This window comes from Silene latifolia, chromosome X (genome assembly GCF_048544455.1).
Source record: "Silene latifolia isolate original U9 population chromosome X, ASM4854445v1, whole genome shotgun sequence".
In the NCBI taxonomy this organism is placed as follows: domain Eukaryota; kingdom Viridiplantae; phylum Streptophyta; class Magnoliopsida; order Caryophyllales; family Caryophyllaceae; genus Silene; species Silene latifolia.
The window spans coordinates 90755955-90762458 of record NC_133537.1 but is presented as its reverse complement, the minus strand read 5'-3'; the positions used below and the strand labels follow the sequence as shown (position 1 = coordinate 90762458).

Here is a 6504-nt window from a genome sequence, read left to right as displayed (position 1 = left end):
GGCCTTCCACCAGAAGGTTGAGGGGGTGCTCCCTGGGTGCTGGACGGATTCGAACTGGCTCCAGACATGGCAATGAGTAAAATTGCGCTTGCGAAATTGGATTATAGAGAATGATCACTATGCCCCACGGTGGGCGCCAAATTGTTTTGGTAAAAATTTACCGGTTAGTTGTTTACATTGGTGAGTCAAAGTGATCGTCTATAACTATGAGCGAATAAAGGAATCACGGCGCAAAACAAAGTAAAAGACAATGAAAGAAAGATCGACGCAAAGAGTTTTTGGTGACGCGGAAAACCCGGTGTGGGAACAACCGCGGGGGGAGTCGGAATCCCACCAAGTATGCACTATAATTCTTTAGGAGATATTTTAATGGAAGTACAAGATAAAGGCTAGGAAATAAGGCTCTTTAGGAATGCTTCCTGCTGGATCCTTTGTCGGAGTTTAAGCTGGAGCCTCTGCCGGAGTTTCTGCTGGAACTACTGCTGGAGCCTGAGTGTATTTTCTGGATACAAGAATGTCGTTGTTGCGTAGATATTGATCAATGAGGATGACAGAGATTATCAAGTGTGAGATGACGATGTCAAGGTGTGAGGTGTGGATATGTGTTTTGTTGTACGTTGTCATGCCCCCATTTTCCTTGCGGTTATTTCTCTTTTTATAGTGTATAAACCCTAGATGCCCTCTTATCTTGCAGCCCATTATTGCTCTTGTAACTCCCCCTAATTTACTCCAACCTCCCCTATTTTTCAGCAGTTGTTACATTCAAATAGGGGTTTGTTGGTTGACTCCTTTTATTACTCATTTAATTCCTCCACTTAATGCACTAAATGCTCAACTAAATGCCTTCTTCAATGCTAGCCTTTATTTGACCAAATCCTCCATTAACCCATATTATTCTCTCCAATATATCCCTATTTTTATGCTAGCCGTTATTGACTAATTCCCCAACTTTCTCCTCCTTTTAATGCTAATCTTTATTCCTCTAATATTGTTGCTTCCTCTAGAGTGTCATTTCCTCAGGCTCCTCCATGGTCAGGCTCCTCCATAGTCAGGCTCCTCCGGAATCAGGCTCCTCTAGAATTAGGCTTCTTTAGAGTCGAGTCACTCTAGAATCAGGCTCCTCCGAAACCAGGCTCCTCTAGAATCAGGCTCCTCTAGAGTCGAGTCACTCTAGAATCAGGCTCCTCTAGAGTCAGACTTCTCTAGAGTCGAGTCACTCTAGAATCAGGCTTCTCCGGAACCAGGCTCCTCCGGAATCAGGCTCCTCTAGAGTCGAGTCACTCTAGAATCAGGCTCCTCTAGAGTCAGGATCCTCTGGAATGAGGCTCTTCCAGAATCAAGCTCGCGCTTCCAGGATCAGGCTCCTCTAGAATTTGTTTCCCGACTTCTAGGTCCAGTCGCCCAAAAATAGGAAGTAGGTGAGTCGACCCATAACCTCTTTGACTGCACTTGTTTTAATATCCCATGTGTGCTTTTCTCATCCTACGGCCCAAATTCATCCACGACATTGATCCTCTCAAGCCTTGATTGTCCACTCGTTGCTTGCCACGTGTAACGATATGAAAATGTGAGTTTTGCCCATATAGAATAAATTAATTGTTTGTATGAGATACGAGATAATTAATTCCTTGTATTATTTGACTTTTAATTAGTCACGTAAATGTATTATTTGATGACGGGTTACGAACTCGGGACAAGGAGATTTATTATTAATTATGTGATATTTAAATAATAAATAATTAGAATTTATTAATTAATTAATTGTTAATTAATTAATTTTATACGATATGTGTATATGTTTTGAGGTGGAATTAATTAGCTATTAAATTTTACAAGAGGTTGTAAAATTAGCTAAATGGGTAATATTGACACATTGTATGTTGATAAAATAGTCTTATGATTACTTAATAGTTAAGTAGTCATTGGTTGTTAATTTGTATTGTTTAATTGTTAAATAATCAAATTAATATTTAATTATGTCAGATAATTAAATATAAGATTTATAAGCATTTGTGGGGCAAATGTCGAAAATCGAAATGGACCCGGAGGGGACCATTTGGACAAATTTTTTATACACTACTAATACACTCATTGTGAGTGGAAAAGGTAGGCATTTTCCACTATCTTTTGTATGTGAATTGTTTACATTTGCATGGCTATAAATACCCAACTATTCACCCATTTCATAAGAGGAAAAATTTGAAGAAAAACTTGGTCTTTGAGGCTATAAAATTTTGGTTGCTTCTCCTCCATAAAATACCATTTTTTCCTTCTTATTTTATTCATCTTTTTCATCCAAAAACACATATAAAATTAACTACTATCAAATATACAAAAAAACAAGGTTACTACTACATTTACCTAGTTAGTATTTTAGTAGTATTTTGGGTTAGTCTTGGGTGCCACCTGTAACACCCGCGAATTTCTCATTTTGACATTTAAAATTTATTTAACCATTTAATTACTTTATTTTATATTTTTGAATTATTTAATTTAATTGGATTTATTTTTAAACAAGATTTTTTATAAAAGTAATATTTAAAGCTTAATTTATATAAAAATACGTGTTTTAGTCGGATAGTAATAATAATAATAATAATAATAATAATAATAATAATAATAATAATAATAATAATAATAATAATAATAATAATAATAATAATAATAATAATAATAATAATAATAATAATAATAATAATAATAATAATAATAATAATAATAATAATAATAATAATAATAATAATAATAATAATAATAATAATAATAATAATAATAATAATAATAATAATAATAATAATAACGATAATAATAATAACGATAATAATAATAAAGTTCCATCTTAAATTATAGTAGGTTTAAGAGACGAACCTCCGTCTAGCAAAAAACCGTCACATGCTCACATGTGAGACTAAACTTATCTACTCTCGACCTATCTCGGGTCGACAACACGCCCCTCGATTTTGGCACCCAACTAATATAATAATGATAATATTACTCTTTCACACTCTCCTCACCCAATCATACCCCGCCAACCCCTCCCTTTCATTTTCGAAAACCCTGTGACTTAAATAAAACGACACCTGCAAACAACAATTTCCGCACCTCAAAAACGCAAACCAGAACAAGCTCAAAAACCCATTAATGGCGGTCCTAAAATCCTAGATTTCTCGCTCAATTTTTGACCAAACTCAATAATTCTTGCACCATTCTTCTCCTTATCTCTTCCTTCATCTTTTAAGGTAAGAAAGACATAGCCTTGTGGAGTTTTCATCTCGACCCGTCTCATAAATGTGACGTCTTTAAGCTAACTCGGCTCTTATTACGGTTTCTAGGTGAAGACTTTGAGGACCCAGAAGGAAACTCGTTCATAATAGACCATTCCCTTGAAGATTGAAGAAAGTTAAGGTAACGGTGATAGGTTACTCGACGAATTGTCGAAATTTCCGTCTCTTGTGTCGTATTATGTGTCTTGTTTGATAAAGTTCGATTCTTTACACCTTTCCTCATTCGTATGCTCAATTTTATCTCGTCATTCCTGTCATTATGCACGGATTCGCTGGATGCATTCATGGAGTAATTGTGTTGAGTTTCCGTCTTAAAAGGGCATCTAAAACGGACTGTTTTACATGGGTTTTGACCATGGTTAAGTTGGGCTTAATGGGTACCATTCACGTTTAGTCCCGTCTTGCTCCTGTCTCACTTTTATCTTATTTTCTTATCGTCTGAAAACTGAGCTAAAAAGGGGTCTTCAAATTCGTCTTACACCCGAGATAGGTGTAGTATTGGTCTCTGTTCTGGGGCAGGCGGGGTAACATTTCAGACCCGTCTCCATGCTCATTTAACACCCTCCAACATCGTCTATTGTGTACTTAAAATCTCCGCCTTAAAATACTTATGGGTTACGGGTTGTATGCGTTTTAGGTCTGTTCTTAGGCTACACATGACGGTCTTGTTTATACTCGATAATCTCGTGTTGAATGGCTTCATATGGACTGCTAGGAACCTGTTTTTGTTGTGAATGTCGTCATCTTACCCCTGTTTTGTGACGGATTCCTCTGTCTCTCGGGCCTGTTTTCCCATACCTGAACTGTCATGCTCGTACTTTACCTATGCACTCATTAGTCTCCTCCTTCTTTCGTCTGTTATGTGCGCTATGGTCTCGTTTATTTGGGTAGTAATACTGCTGAATGTCGTCTGCAATTGTTGGGAAATGTAAGATGCAGGGAGTGTGCTTGGTTGTTATAACGAATGCAGGTGTAATGCCGCTGGTTTCTTTTATTTCCCTATAAAATTGGGTCCATGTATATTCATGTTGGGTAACAATTTCTGATGGGCTCGCAAATTGATGAAAATTGGGCTAACATATGGGCCAAGTTGTTATAGGTTATAGGTGGACCGATTTGTAAGCTTGATTTTTGGGCTACATTTAGTTTATGGGTACTTGCGGAGTCAAGTTTGGGTCAGTCGAATGGTTTAATCTACGTATCGTATTTTATATAACTTAATTCGTTAAATATCGTCCATTATATATATTTTCTCACATGACCAAATTGTTGAGCTTCACATGATTATATGTTTAAATTTTACATGAGTATTAAGTTGGGTCTAACATATCTTGTTGTTGGGCTTAATGTGAGTTAATTTGTTGGACTTCTTATAATTCGTTTATTGGGCTCATAAATGAGTCACTTGGACTTGGTCACATTTTATCCCTTGTATTTCATAAAACGTAAATTATGCATCATCACTCATTACATTTTATTTAACCGTCATGTTAAATTATAAAATGGAATATTCATTAATATAATACAAGCATGAGATATTTACTATAAGTACTTGTAAGAGTCATATTCTTGATAATGCCTTGTATTGCTCTGTTGTGAGAGTCTTGGTCCTATCGGATACTAGGGGTGAGCTATAAGCCCTCTAGTTGCGATATGACCGTCGGAATTGATGTTCCCATCCACAGTCATGGTGAGATGCAAGCCATGAGTATGAATGTGACATTAATGGTCCCGTGTCATATGACGTTTGCATGATCATTCTTACTCCTGTTGTGACTCAAGTGTGACGTTTTACATTGTGTGACTACTTGACATTCCTTGTTTATCCCTTTCGGACCTTTGGTTACAAGTGTGTGCCATGTTTCCGGATTGGGTTATCTTTCCTCTTTCGGACCTTTGGTTACAAGTGTGTGCCATGTTTCCGGATTGGGTTATCTTTCCTCTTTCGGACCTTTGGTTACGGGTGTGTGCCATGTTTCCGAATTAGGATATCCTTCCGCCTTTCTTCGGACCTTTGGTTACGAGTGTGTGCCATGTTTCCGATTAGAGGTTACTCGACCTTTGGTTACGAGTGTGTGCCATGTTTCGAGTCTTGGATACGATTGGTATATCGTTTGTCGAATCGGGTGATGTCCATCCCGAAAGTCTGGATCGAGGTTTAGACTAGGACCGTATTATGATCGTCGTCCTACCAAGAGGTTGGAGTCTAGATGGTTTGTCTTGTGAGTTCATACTAGGTATATGTCTTACACTTTATGAGTCGGTCGATGTGTGTTGGTTGACTTGGTTGTTCTACACCCTCGATTGCATATTCATTCTAACCTACCATGCCTATTCCATTAAGAAAGTATTATGCCTATCTCATCTTGATTATTCATTATATCTCCTTGTTCTTTATTGTTCATATATGATGCATGATTAATATGTTTAATTAAGTGTTTGTTACGTGCATTTCGACATTTTGTGGCTGGGAGAACCTTGAGTTACTCCCCACTGACTGTGGCGTTCATGTTTACATGAATGACAGGTTGTGAAGATGCTTATATGGGGTTTGACGTGTGAGCTAGCGAGTACCCCGGACTTTTAGATTTCTTATTCACCGCTTAGACTCACCTATTTCTTTATGTCATTCGAGGGATATTTTTTTCCCACTTTTGACCGTTTTATTTGTTTGGACCTTTGTTTTTATTTCCGCTTTTCCTTCTGTCGAATGTTGGTGACTCCCGCATGCTAAACTCTATCTACTAAATAAAAGTTTTAAAAACTTCACATTTTTCGCATATATTTTGTAGTTTACTTTCCGCTTTATCGCGGGGTGTCATAGTTGGTATCAGAGCCTTTGTTGCTCCCGACGCACACACGTGTACCCCAAACTTAGTTTGAACTTGACCTTGAAATAATGAATGAGAGATGGGTAGATATAAGGACCTAAGTTGGTAGTCTCTTTGTGTATGTTATTTGTTAGGTGCTAACCTGATTGATTTATTTGGTGTCTTAAGAAGATGGTACGACCAACCAATGTGGAAAATGCTATCATGAAAGCCCTCACCTAAGTGCTTGCTAATCAACAAAATGCTCAACCCGCTCCCCCTACTCATGAAGCCAACCGTCAAGGAAGTTATGCTTGGATTGCAAGTCAACTAGCAAGGAACAAGGCTAAGACCTATGGTGGTGAAGTGGATCCCGTTGCTCTCTCGGAGTGGTTTCGTGATATGGAGAA

General features: G+C 37.5%; 1 long non-coding RNA gene across 1 annotated transcript; it reads left to right on the top strand.

Annotated features, from left to right (window-relative positions):
* Window positions 1-3015: 3015 nt before the first annotated feature.
* Window positions 3016-6053, top strand: LOC141621487 (uncharacterized). The gene is made up of 3 exons (XR_012532377.1): window positions 3016-3239; window positions 3333-3405; window positions 5812-6053. It is a non-coding gene; the product is annotated as an uncharacterized LOC141621487 (long non-coding RNA).
* The last annotated feature ends 451 nt before the right edge of the window (window positions 6054-6504 follow it).